At 41.4% G+C, this 15,000-nt stretch overlaps 1 protein-coding gene across 3 annotated transcripts in view; it reads left to right on the top strand.

Moving 5' to 3' along the window:
- The window catches only part of LOC122811527 (transmembrane gamma-carboxyglutamic acid protein 2-like), a 1,149,160-nt gene that overhangs the window by 17,412 nt on the left and 1,116,748 nt on the right, over nucleotides 1–15,000 (top strand). The window lies entirely within an intron of this gene.

The following is a 15,000-nucleotide window of genomic DNA, read 5'->3' as shown; positions in this document are numbered from 1 at the left end:
AAGGAGAAGGTCACAGTCGGTTGTCTGTCAGTTGTCAGAATCTGCCACATCATGCATGCACTTAAGTCTCTCCACAACAGGTACAAGTATGCCTGTCATTGTCCATGTTGGTGTAAATGACTTTATGTACCTCCCTGGACTGTATGGAGCAAGACATGACTGAGCTCTGAGTATGTGTACCAGGCAGGTATGACCCTAGCCCTAAGCAGCATCCTACCTTCACCAAGAATGATACCACAATACCAACAAAAAATAATTGACTTCAACAGTCGACTTAGTTTCTGGTGTCTTTCCAAGGGGATCCAGAATCCTTCTGCTTGGGATGACATGGTTGACAGGCCTCAATGCTTTTCCAGAGATGGCCTCCAACTGTCTCCCCTGGAGTTCTGGATCCTGGCTCTTGCCTCCCCCATTGTGCCTTTTTAGATTATGTCCCAAAGACAAATCTTTCAACATAAAAGATCTGTCAAAAAGCAAAGCGTTAACCTGAAAATGCACTCACTTGAGGCTCTCCTCACACTGGAAAATGCTGATGTTTGTGAGTTTATGGAAACATGGTTCAGGGCTGCAGAGAGCACCCCTGCCTTACCAGGATGTACATCATTCCACACTTTCTGACCTCAAAATGAGATTGCAAAGATTGAGTGGTCTTCATTAAGGGCAGGCACACCTCCAGACTGGTTTGCCAGCATGACGCACTGGGATTACTCCAGGTGCAACTGACAGTTGGCAAGACACCCATCTAAGTAATAGCCAGCTGTAGACCCCCTCCATGACTCGGGACACCCACTGCACTTACCTGGACCTACTTCACTCCATCAAGGTACCCCCTAACACTCTGATCCTTGGTGACTTCAGCTACCCCACCATAGACTGGGTGAACTATTCCTGCACTGATGCACTCAACCAATGTTTCCTTGACATCATCAAATCTAACATACTAGACCATCTCATCTTATCCCCCACAAGGGGAGATAACATTCTGGACTTGGTTGTCACCAACATGGGTGACCGCTGCGCCACTCCTGTAGTATGTTCTTCCCTGGTCAGATCGGATCATCGGTCTGTCCCATTCAAAGTTTCTGTACCACCCAAGCCCCCCCCCCCACCCAGTCGTAACCAGGCAAAAAAACTTCTCAAAAGCTGACTGCAACCTCCTAAGGGAGGGCATCAGCTTCATACCACCACCCCCCCTCAGAGGGTGCAGACAGCTATGCTGAACAGTACACTGATGGACTCAGCCATACCCAACAGAACTAAAACCTGCTCCTCAGGGAAACACAAACCTGTCTGGTGGACATCCTCTATCAGCAAGCTTTACAACAAAAGGAAGAAACTGTTGTGCAAGGGTAAAAAGGAACAAATTCCAAACTGGAAAAACTCCCTCCTCAGCCTCAACCTTAACAATCAAGTTAGATCACTAGTGACAACTTCCAAAGCCAATTATGAATTAAAACTAGCTTCTGAAACAAAGGAAAACTACAAAGTCTTCTTCAGTTGTCAGGAACCTCCATAGCAAAGCCCAGGTTTGTTCCGAATTAGTACTTGACAGTACCACTTCCACTGATCCTGTTGACTCTGCCAACCTTTTAGCTGATAAGTTCAGTACAAACTTCACCCCCTATCCCCCCCAAAGGCCCATTTGATATCCCCGATACTTCCATATCTCCATAGATCAAGAGTTTAAAGGCTCTATTCAAGGCAAATAATACAGCTTTCATGGGACTTATAGTATCCCAGGCTGTATTCTGCACCATCTCTGGCAAGAACTAGCTTCGCCATTGAGCAATCTGTTCAATCACAGCCTAATTACAGGCTTCATTTCAGCAGAGTGGAGAAGTAGCATTGCCATCCCCTTGCACAAAGGTGGTGCCACTACTGACCTTGGAAACTGTCACCCCATTAGCTTGACAAGTCTGATCTGTAAAGTCTTGGAGCGTATTATTATGACTCTCATAAACAAGGACATGGGCAATCTCCAAGCACTTTACCCCACCCAACTTGTATTTGTCAGGGTCATATTTTGCCTGTTTTACCTGGTTGACTTTTTGCGACCCTCACCAAGGCCCTGGTTAAGGGAAAGTCAGTACATACACCTTACCTTGACATGGCCAAAGCCTTTGACACAATCCCCCACTGAGGCATCTTCAAAAACCTATCTCATCAGGTGGATGGCCAACAGGCTCACTGATAGGACCCACAAGGTCAAAATAGGTGCCACCACTTCCAGCAGCAGACCTGTCACTAGTGGTGTTCCCCAGGAATCTGTCCTGGACCCCTACTGTTTGGCATCTACTTCTCAGAGGTCCAGGCAAAGACAAAGGATCTGTGGCTGATCAAATTTGCAGATGACTGTAAGTTGGATGCTATCACTGACTCCCCAAATTATGTTAACATACTGCAAGAGGGTCTCGCAGCAATAATGACTGGTGCCAAAGTTGTGGCCTTGACATTTTATTTTACATTTAACTTATGTCATACCATTTGACAAACACAGCCCCTACTGATTACCACATGAATGGCAACCCCCTAAGCACACAACCTGTAGTGAGAGACCTGTGTACTCAGGTTGACAACAATCTCACATTTGACCATCATGTAGCGGTAGTGGTCAGAAAAGCCTTTTACTTGGTTCATCTCATAAGTATAGGGACTGCATCCAGGAAAAAAGGAGGCTACTACCTTTCTGTACTCCTCTCTCATTAGGCCTATAATTGAGTATAATGCCCCGTTTGCTATGTACCGCTCCAGACACCTGCACCAACTGGAAAGGCCGCAGAAATACCTCAAAGATAATCTGTGGCCTCCAACACCTGCCCTATGTGGAGAGGCTTAAATCACTACTGCTCTACTCTGTATCCTGCAGATTGCTCAGAGGTGATCTGTGTCTCGTCCTACAAGGCAATATTGGACCCTGCACTATTAGAGATAGTTGCTGCAGGTGTCTGGTAAGGTACATCACAAAAGGGGCATTGTACTCAATTATGGGCCTGATGAGGGATGAGTAAAGAGGCACGATGACCTCCCCTGATCTGGATGTGAATCCCTTCATGATTAGGTGGGCTATATAAAATGTTTTTCTAACCACTTTGGCCACGTGGTTGTCAAATGAGAGATTGCTATCAACTTGGGTCCCCAGGTCCATAATTACTTCTTCTGTACTTAATGGATTACCACCTATGTGGTAATTTGTGGGCACTTTGTTTTTGCCAAAGGGGATGACTATACACTTTTTGGCATTTAGCTTGAGGCCGTGGCTCTGGCACCAGTTGTCTGTTTCTATGAGGCCCTTTTGGAGGATGCTTGTGTCGGCTGGAGAGTCGATTATGGCGCCCAGTTTGCAGTCATCTGTGAATTTGGTCAGCCACAGTCCTTCCGTGTTGGCCTGTACCTCCGAGAAATATATACCGAACAAGAGAGGTCCCAGGACTGAGCCTTGTGGGACACCACTTGTAACTGGTTTGGAGTCTGACATGGCTCCAGCAATTCTAACCAGGTGGGTTCTGTCCTTGAGCCAGTTTGAAATCCATCTAGTGACATAGGGGTTTATATTTAAGCTGGTGAGCTTATCTATAATGCCCGCATGGGGTATTATATTGAAGGCTTTTGCGAGGTCCAGGTGGGCTGTGTGGACCACCTTCCCCTCATCAATGGCCTTGGTGACTGTTTCAAAGAAATCAACCAGGTTTAAGAGGCAGGATCTGCCCTTAACAAAGCCGAACTGGGTAGGATCCAGTGTCTATAGGTCCCCAATATCTTTATTTATGAGGTCCATGATGATCCTTTCCATAGCTTTGCAGGCCAAGCTATTCAGGCTTTTGGGGTGATAGTTTCCAGTATCCTTTGAGGCATCACCTTTATGGAGAGGGACCACTGTTGCTGTACGCCACTCTTTGGGCACATATCCTGTAGTAAGGCTGAGATTGAACAGTAGTTTTATGTTTGGGTTTAGCTCTTCTTGGAGTTCATGTAGGACGCAGCTCGGGACACCGTCTGGTCCCATTGATGCTGTGTTTTTTGCTTTGGAGAGGGCGGCTCTTACCTGAGCATCTGAGATGTCAGGGGGGCAGCACTCTGCTGGGATAGATATTTGCCCTTTTGGTGGGGAGGGGGGGCTTTGCACTGAACCTGTCAGCTAGGATGTTGGCAATGTCTGTGGGTTTGGTGTATTTTTTGTCATTTTGGACTAATTCTGAGCATATCTGGGAATTGCCACCCAGGTTCCTAACATAACTAAAGAAAGCCTTGTGATTATCCTTAGTGTCCTGTGCAATTTTTCTCTTGAAGCTGGCCTTAGACTATTTTACGAGTGCCCGTAGGTTTTTGCTAATACTGATCAGTGATGCCTTCCCTTTTTGGGATTTTGCTCTATCATTTAGTAGCTTCCTCCTTCTATTGTATAGTTTGTTAAGCAGACATCACCTCTGAGCAGACGATATGCGACAAGAGCATAGAGTTTATTTAGGTGGTCAGCATAGGGCATCTGCTTTAGTCCTGTGATTCTTTTAGTGAGGTGTTTCAGCGGCCTTTCCAGTTGTTGCAGATGTCTTGAGAGGTACATACCAAACGAGGCGTTGTGTTTTATAATGGGTCTAATGAGGGATGAGTACAGTGGGACAATGACCTCGTTTTTTTCTGGATGAAAAGCCCTTGGTGATGAGGTGTGCCACATAGAAGGATTTCCTGACTGTTGTGACGATGTGGTCATCAAAGGTGAGACCACTGTCCACCTGTGTCCCCAAGTCTCATATCACACTTTCGATGTTTAGTGTACTGCCACCTATGTGGTAATTCATGGGTACGTGTTTTTTCCCAAATGGGATAACTATACATTTCTTGGCATTGAGTTTGAGCCCATAGCTCTGGCACCAAGCATCTGTTTCTGTAAGGCCCTTTTTATAGAATATCCACATCATTTGGGGATTCAATAATGGCTCTCAGTTTGCAGTCATCTGTGAACTTCGTTAGCCAGAGTCCCTTAGTGTCAGCCTGTACTTCAGAGAAGTAGATGCCAAACAAGAGCAGTCCAAGGACTGAACCTTGAGGCACTCCACTTGTCACTTGTCTGGAGCTGGATTTAGAGTCTTCTTTTACAATGTGGATTCTGTCAGTAAGCCAGTTGGCAACCCATCAAGTGACTTGTTGATTAATGCCCAGCTTACTAAGTTTATCTATGATTCCAGAGTGGGGGATGGTGTCAAAGGCCTTGGCGAGGTCCAGATAGGCTGTGTGGACCACCTTACCCTGTTCCACAGTTCTGGAAACTGATTTGAAGAAGTCAGTCAGGTTCAGGAGACCAGATCAGCCCTTCATGAACCCAAACTGGGTGGTGTCCAGTGTTTGAAGGTTGCCAGTGTCTTTGTTTATAAGTTCCATGATAATACGTTCCATGGCCTTGCAGTTCAGGCTCGTCAGACTGATGGGGCAGTAGTTCCCAGGATCCAAGGTGGGTCCCCCCTTGTGGAGTGGGATAACTGTAGCTGTGTACCACTCAGTGGACACGAAGCCTGAGGTGAGGCTATGATTAAACATGACACTTAGGTGAGGTACCAATTCATTTTGTAGTTCATGTAGTACACAGACCAGGATGTCGTCTGGTCCCATGGGTGCTGTATTCTTAGCTTTGGAGAGTGCAGTTTTTACCTATGTGGCCGTTATTACCGGACTTTGGCAATCTTTCGGTATTGAGATGGGCCCTTTTAGGGGGTGAGAGGAGGTGAAGTTGGCACTGAATCGATCTGCCAGGATATTGGCAATATCCTTGGAATCAGTATATTTATTGCCATTCTGTTGTAGTTCAGAGCAAATCTGAGCATTGCCATTTAGATTTTTGACATAGCTATAGAATGCCTTGTGGTTGTCTTTGAAATCTTTGGCAATTTTGTTTTCGTAACTAGCTTTGGAGGATTTTTATGAGTGATCTCCGCTTCTTGCTGAGGCTGGTAAGGGAGTTTTTGCATCCTGGAATTTTCCTCTCATCTGCAACAGTTTCTTCCTTTTGTTGTAAATTTTGTTTATGGCAGGGGACCACCATATTGGCTTCCTTTTTTTGGAGGAGAGCATCTTGGTTCTATTTGGGATGGCACGATTCATGCACGAGTGGATGCGCTCGTACATTGCCTTAGTGTAGGATTCAGCAGTCGAACTGTCAGTTCCTGTCTACATAGGTGTCATGAAGGTTGTCACTTCTGACTTGAGTAGCATGAAGTTGGCTTTGGAGAAGTTTTTTACGGAGGTTTCCTTACTGGGGTGGGGGGGTGGGGAGGGATTTGGATGTCAAATGTGATTAGCTTATGGTCAGACCTGACCAACGAGGGGGTGACCATAGGTGTGGAGCATCAACTTCCCATGTTGGTAATGACCAGGTGTAGGATATTGGAGCCCCTGGTGGGACTCAGATTAGTTGATCCAGGGCATTAGAATTTATGAATTCCAAGAACTGTTGGGCAAATGTGTTGATACATGAGTAGTTTTTCCAGTTAATGGCAGGGTAGTTGAAATCACCCAGTATTAGGGTGTTTGGTTGTATCTTAATATTTTCCAGTATGTTTAGAAAGGTGTAGTGAGAATCATGGGGCATGGTGGGGGATCTGTAGCAAGCTACAGTTTGGATTGCAGTCTTACCTAGTGTTAGTTGCACCTGGAGAATTTCAGATGCATTGTGTTGGGCAACTAGCCTGGTGGTGTGAATATGGACACTTCTCCACCTTTAGTGTTTCGGTCCTGATTTGATGGCCAAAAAGTGTGGTATGAGTTGTAGCCTGGTATTGTAGGGGTGCTCTCTGGAGCCTTGAACGAGGTCTCGGTTGCTGCACAGATTTCAATGTTCTCCATTTTTAGGAGTGCCTCGAGAGAGTGCATTTTGAGATTTGGACTTCTAGCATTGAGTAGAATTACATTCCTATTTTGCATGCTTGTACCCGTTACGGTGGTGGTTTTGTCCTTTGAACTTTGCCTAAAAAAGGCACTATAGGGGTGGCAAGAGCCTTAGCCAGTAACCTGAATCCCAGGGGCGACAGGTGTAGACCATCTCTGGCAAAGCATCATGGTCTGTCAATCATGTTATCCCAGGCAGACAGATACTGGATCCCCTTTGAATGACACCAGAAGCTTAGCCAATTGTTGAAGTCAATCATTTTATTCTTGTACTGTGGTATCATTCTGGGTGAAGGCAGGATGTTACTCAGGGCTAGAATCATACCTGCCTAGGCCACATAATCCAAGAGCTCTTCCATGTCTCTTTTTTCATGTAGTCCAGGGAGGAACATCTCAAGTCATTCACTCCAACATGGACAATGACAGAGTCATATTTGTATGTACTTGTGGAGTGACTTGAGTGCATGCATTATGTGGCACATCCTGGCACCTGACAGGCAGCTGATTGTAATTTTTGCCTTGTTCAGCCTGGTGAGTGGGACATCAGTTTCCCTGACTATAGAGTCATGACTAAAGTGTTGGGTACATTGTCTTGCCTTAAGGGCTGCTGTTGGGTGGCACACTGGTGTTGTGAGCTATGTGACACTTGGGTTGTGGTTTGTGTTTGTTTGCGTTTCAGTTTAGGAGGTCCTTGTTGCTTGGGCAGGTTACTGTTAAGGGCCTCTGCATATGAGGGTTTAGTGTTGCTATGTGAGGATGTTGAGGGTTTAGAAAGGTTGTGTTGCATGAGGTGTAGTGCAGGTGTTGACCTTCTCCTCTTGACCATCTAGCACAATCTTGGGTGGAGAGAGCTTTGCTTCCAGTTTGGCTATGTAAGTGCATCTCTCACAGGTTGTAGTGTTGGGTGGTAGGAGGAGAGGGTTGTCTGTATACATGAGGCAATTGCTGCATTGCCCTAGTATGCCCAGATTCACTAGTTGGATAGGAGAAATCACTGGAAGCTGACCCTTGGACATGCCTGGTTTGGTGCTTTTTTTTGTAAAGTACAAGAGCTGTTTTCCCTTACCTTAGCAAGGTACTTTGCAGTTATAGGCTGTTTAGTGTCCATGATTAATTTCTCCTTATTAACAAGTGCTATAGTCACAGGGATGCTTAAGGTAAGATGAAGTAAATGGTTTATCCTAAACACTGCAGTGTGCACTAGAGGAGTTAGATGCGAAAGTAGGTAACTTGAAGAGTCACTATTTTTAAAACAGCAAGATAGATTGAAAGTGGGTGGTCACTTTTGTATTCTGGTACTATGGAATACAGTAGGATGGCCAATAAATTTAAATAGTTGAAGGGGAGTGATTTCACATAGAGCTTTCCTCATCCAATTTAATATGCCAAAAGCCCAGATTTGTTATATCTGGCATTGCAGCATTTTCCTTCAGATGAGATGTTAAAACAGAGGTCCCATCTGCTTCAGTTGGTTGTAGCTCCGGTGGATATAAAAGATCCCACGGTACCTATCAAAAAGAGTAGTATAAGTTCCCTACTGCCCAGGCCGAATTTGTGCTAGTAATATAGCTACCACCTCTGTGCACTACCCCAGTAAATTTTGAAATAAAATGAAACCAAAGTTTCTGTTGATCTAAATATATGGACAGCCCAGTGAAAGTTACTCAATCAACAACAAAAAATCAATAAGTAAATGTTAGGGATATGCTTCTTCTGAATCCACTGAAGTTTCTACGATTCTCTAAATATTGACTTAGTCTTGTTTCACAGCAGTCACCACATTGTTGATCCAGTAACACTCTGTACAACTTTTATACCAAGCAATCCATGCATTAAAGCTCTTGCTGCATCTTTTCTTTAAGAGCAGTAGGTACTCTGTGTTACTGGCTCTACTTCTGGGGATAATTTTAATACAATTGTTTGTCATCAAACATCCAAGGCCCTAAAACAGGTCAGGATAAATATACAGGACATAGTTTCCTTTCTACTGAATATGCATTTTGTGATTGACATTTGTAAAGATGAATTTACAGCTAATATTTTCTGTCAGTATTTTGTCTGTCTGGAAAAAAAAACTGAAAATTCTGCTTTTTTTCACAATTCTGCTGCTATGCAGAGATTGATTCAGACTGCATTGGCTTTACCTTAGCACCACTCAAACCTTAAAAACTAAAGATCTACCTTAAAGTTCTGTTTACATATCAGAGCAGTCCTGTCACCTGAATCACCGAAGCTTGTGTCACTTCTCCCTTTGTCATACTCTGAAAATTTTGATTGGCGATTACACTTTTATCAGCATTTTCCTGCTTCATTATCTATGTTCCCTTAATCTTGCCATTAAAAATGCAAATACATTTGTCAAGTAAATTGGATTACTTTAACTGTGTTTACAAGGGCTATGACTTTACACAGCTATTTATGTGCATTATTTAAGCACGCAGATCAACTATATTTGACCTGCTGGCACCAATATGTGTTTGGAGTATAACAGCATTCCTGCATATTCAAAAAATCTTGATAAGTGAATGGGAAATAGGAAATACACCCCGGGGATCACTTCTGCGGCTCTGCTCAACAGGGGCACAGGAAATTAACTTTCTTGGGGTAGCGTAAGCCAGGGAACTTTGTTGGCTAGGCTTACTTAGGCCCTTGGGCCGATGGCCTAGTAACTACCTATGAAACTATGTATATAGCTTTGATCTCAAACGAAGAAAGGCACCAAAACGCCACAAGCACTGAAGACAAATGTTTATTCCAATCGATAAAACAAGGTAATAATACACATGAAGTTGAGCGCTTTCATCCACTAGGGACTTCTTCAGAACACTCCTTAAAGACACTACTATTCCATTAAATACTATTAAAAATACATCACATGTGATTTCTCAATGAACGTTTAAAGTGCAAGTGCATATATATCCTGTATTAAAAAATCCTGAGTTAAAAAATCCTAAATTAAAAACAGGTTTGTGTACAGTTCATTGTTACCTTTTTCATAGCCTTTTTCATAAATAATAAATAAATAATGATCTTTTTCATACAATTTCAATGTTTCAGTGTTTCAGTGCAATTGGTGGTGCCTGTGCAAGTTGAGCTTCCGACTATATTACAAAAATTCGAAAAACATATGAATGTGTGTAATAATTGTGTACACTAAATATTAGTGTGTTCATCCTTCTTAAAATCTGGACATCTATTGTTTTTTATTTTTTATTATTTATTGTTGTCCAATATAGGTTTTATGGACACATATTCATTGATACCAGGGTATACTGATGCGTTTAGTTTTACCTGCCATCTCACTTCCTTCTCACTAACTAATTTCTTAATGTCTCCTCCTCTCACATTACCTCTGACCAGTTCCAAAATTCCAAACCTGAAATTGGAACATTCCTTATTGATTTTAAGGTGTTTCCACAAGGCATTGGTCTCATCCTTTCTCCTAATGCTATACTGATGGTCGTATATCCTGTTGCGTAGGCATCTGATGGTTTTCCCTACGTAAAAACAGGGACAATGTGTGCATATAGCCAAATACACCAAATTGGTGGATCTGCAGTTCCCTTTTTGGAAATAGATTTTACTTTTGTTGAAATTCTGTAAGGTGAGGTTCTGTACTGTTGTTATATACTGACACTGGGGGCATGTTCCACATTTTACAGTTCCCCTCTTATTGTCCCAATTGTTCTGTTTTTTCTCTAATAGAGACTTCAAGTTCTCTCCATTCCTGTATACAAAACGGGGTACACCTCCGACTATATTCCAAATCCTTCTATCTGCCCTTAATACCCTCCAGTTTTTATGGATAATCCCTTTGATGTATTTACTATGGGGTCCATATTGTATAATACATGCCTTCCCAAAACTATTAGTGGTATTGTTTTCATTGTTGTTAATAAGAGGAACCAGGCTGGACCGTCCTCCCCCAAGTAGGGGTGTGTACCTCTTACCCCACTGTTGCCACACATAAGTCTTGAGCTCATTTATCATCCCCTGTGGGTATCCCCTCTCTACAAAGAACAAACCAATTTTCCTTAGTTCCTCATCCAAGTCCGTGATGTCAGAAGTCATCCTAGCCGCTCGAATGAATTGCCCCTTTACTATGTTTCGTTTCTGGGCCCAAGGATGACTACTATTAAAGTGTAATCTGAGTTGCTAAAAGTGGATTTTCTAAAAATATTTGACTTGAAATTTCCTCCTTCTAATGAGACCAGTACATCTAAATATGAGATACTTGTCCTGTCCATATTAATTGTAAATTTTAAATAGTCAGTGCAGGAGTTCAAATACATAAAAAAATTTTCCAACTCCTCCTTGCTACCTTTCCAGACAAGAAAAATATCATCAAGAAAACGGTAGTAACATCCTATGTGGTCCATCCATTTGGATTTGAGGATATATTCCTTTTCCCAGTTGAATAGTAAATCTCCTCATCCCTTCTCCATTGAACCCACTTATTGACATATTTGAAAAATTGGTAGTGGGGGACATCTATAGGTACACACAAAATTTTGAATCCCCACATAAATATTTTGAAAACAACCTCACTAAGGAGGAGAGACTGTTGTTAAACAGACTACAGGGGAACAAATCTATCCGGATCATGAAACCGGATAAGGGGGGTGGAGTGGTATTATACCCAAGCGCAAAATATATTAGTAAAATGAACAGCATCATACAGGATTCAGAAAAATACGAGGAATCCTCCCTAAACGAAGTTAATAAAGGATATAGGAAAGTTGATTTGTTACTATATGACCTAATATTAGAAGGTAGCATGGACACTGATTTAGAAAAATACCTGAAAGTGAAACACCCCATTATAGGCACGATTGTGGGTATTCCAAAGGTCCACAAGGACATGTTGGATCCCCCATTCAGACCAATAATATCTGCAAGTTCCTCTAAAACTTTCCGATTTGGAAAAGTTGTCGATAAATGGTTAAAACCGTGTTTGGGGAGCATCAACCACCTTGTGGCCGATTCATGGGACTTTTTAGCACGATTGGAACCACACATAGCTAAGGATGTCAAATGGCTGGTCACCATTGATGTAGTCGATCTTTTTTCCAGCATCCCTCATGCAGAAGGGATGAGGAGATTTCAGGATAGTATCCATGAGTTAGGAAAGAATACTTGGGAACAAACACTTTTGATTTTAGATTTTATGGAAATAGTTCTGACCCACAATTATTTCTTCTATGAGGGGAAGTATTATAGACAAAGCAAGGGTGTTGCGATGGGGGCCGCTTGTGCCCCCATTTATGCAAATTTGGTACTATTCAACTGGGAAAAGGAATATATCCTCAAATCCAAATGGATGGACCACATAGGATGTTACTACCGTTTTCTTGATGATATTTTTCTTGTCTGGAAAGGTAGCAAGGAGGAGTTGGAAAATTTTTTTATGTATTTGAACTCCTGCACTGACTATTTAAAATTTACAATTAATATGGACAGGACAAGTATCTCATATTTAGATGTACTGGTCTCATTAGAAGGAGGAAATTTCAAGTCAAATATTTTTAGAAAATCCACTTTTAGCAACTCGTATTTACACTTTAATAGTAGTCATCCTTGGGCCCAGAAACGAAACATAGTAAAGGGGCAATTCATTCGAGCGGCTAGGATGACTTCTGACATCACGGACTTGGATGAGGAACTAAGGAAAATTGGTTTGTTCTTTGTAGAGAGGGGATACCCACAGGGGATGATAAATGAGCTCAAGACTTATGTGTGGCAACAGTGGGGTAAGAGGTACACACCCCTACTTGGGGGAGGACGGTCCAGCCTGGTTCCTCTTATTAACAACAATGAAAACAATACCACTAATAGTTTTGGGAAGGCATGTATTATACAATATGGACCCCATAGTAAACACATCAAAGGGATTATCCAAAAAAACTGGAGGGTATTAAGGGCAGACAGAAGGATTTGGAATATAGTCGGAGGTGTACCCCGTTTTGTATACAGGAATGGAGAGAACTTGAAGTCTCTATTAGAGAAAAAACAGAACAATTGGGACAATAAGAGGGGAACTGTAAAATGTGGAACATGCCCCCAGTGTCAGTATATAACAACAGTACAGAACCTCACCTTACAGAATTTCAACAAAAGTAAAATCTATTTCCAAAAAGGGAACTGCAGATCCACCAATCTGGTGTATTTGGCTATATGCACACATTGTCCCTGTTTTTACGTAGGGAAAACCATCAGATGCCTACGCAACAGGATATACGACCATCAGTATAGCATTAGGAGAAAGGATGAGACCAATGCCTTGTGGAAACACCTTAAAATCAATAAGGAATGTTCCAATTTCAGGTTTGGAATTTTGGAACTGGTCAGAGGTAATGTGAGAGGAGGAGACATTAAGAAATTAGTTAGTGAGAAGGAAGTGAGATGGCAGGTAAAACTAAACGCATCAGTATACCCTGGTATCAATGAATATGTGTCCATAAAACCTATATTGGACAACAATAAATAATAAAAAATAAAAAACAATAGATGTCCAGATTTTAAGAAGGATGAACACACTAATATTTAGTGTACACAATTATTACACACATTCATATGTTTTTCGAATTTTTGTAATATAGTCGGAAGCTCAACTTGCACAGGCACCACCAATTGCACTGAAACACTGAAACATTGAAATTGTATGAAAAAGATCATTATTTATTTATTATTTATGAAAAAGGCTATGAAAAAGGTAACAATGAACTGTACACAAACCTGTTTTTAATTTAGGATTTTTTAACTCAGGATTTTTTAATACAGGATATATATGCACTTGCACTTTAAACGTTCATTGAGAAATCACATGTGATGTATTTTTAATAGTATTTAATGGAATAGTAGTGTCTTTAAGGAGTGTTCTGAAGAAGTCCCTAGTGGATGAAAGCGCTCAACTTCATGTGTATTATTACCTTGTTTTATCGATTGGAATAAACATTTGTCTTCAGTGCTTGTGGCGTTTTGGTGCCTTTCTTCGTTTGAGATCAGAGCTTATTTGCTGGATTTATATTACTTTTGTGGACTGTTCTCTAGTTTTTTTATCTATCTATGTATATAGCTTGCAGTTAAAAGCATTCTTTCACACTGTTGTATTCTACTCCAGTGTCAGGCTTAATCACTACCAGTTTGCCCTATATCCATACTTTTTCATTCCCTAAAAACTATTTTGGTCATTCATTCCAAATTTACTGACAAAATCTAGTGTCCAAATGAATCTTTAATAAAAGCATCATGTAAAATAACTTTGTCTTCTCAGCTGATAATGCCGACATATGAATAAAAGATACTACTATAACCATCTGCAGTTTAAATAGTGCAAAGGTAAAGACCACCAGTAAAAAAATAGTTAAAAATAACAAGAAAGAAGAAACCAAAGACAGTAATTTATTCAGTTATGTTTCCAGCTACATTCATTATTCAAGGCTTAAGTGTATTAAAATTTATATAAACAAGTTTCATTCTAAAGTGAAATCCTTTTAGTATTATAATCCCCTGCTTCTGGCACTCAATGTGTTTAAACACTATAGCTTGAAGTAGTTCAAATTGCTGGTATGTACTTCTGAAAAGTATAAATCTACTGTGCTTTCTACAATATAATGTCTCTTACATGCTTCTGAAATGTAGTTTTCAACTTCCTGCTGGTTGGAGTCTTATAAAAGCAAGTTCCAGTGGCATATCAGAGCAAAAATTATTTCCAGCAGTACAAGTACCCCTGAGCTTGATATGACCTTATTCTGATTACTGTGACCTAGTTCACTAAAGGAGAACTCCACACTGAAACTCCATTTTTATCCTATCATAATATGCTGTGCTATACTAATGCATCACAATTACTGTTCAGTATTTTGAATTATTTTATCCCAAAATGGCTATTATGGGGCTTGTCATATTGTTATGATTCATACATTCCCCCCCATGCACTTTGTCCCTTTTATTTAACTCATCCTGGATATCAGGAGTTTTGTTTATTTTATTTATTTAAATACTGTGACAATGCTTCAAGTCATTGTCTTTATAGGCTCTTGAAAGCCACATCAGTTTTTTTGCCTTTTTTATGGACCGATCCTGAGCTGTGTGCTTTTTTTGAAGCCATAAAATTGCAGGATT

This window comes from Protopterus annectens, chromosome 9.part0 (assembly GCF_019279795.1).
Source record: "Protopterus annectens isolate FY-2018-M chromosome 9.part0, PAN1.0, whole genome shotgun sequence".
Classification (NCBI taxonomy): Eukaryota; Metazoa; Chordata; order Ceratodontiformes; family Protopteridae; genus Protopterus; species Protopterus annectens.
Note: the sequence above shows the minus strand (reverse complement) of the source record. Positions and strands in the feature narration are given on the sequence as shown.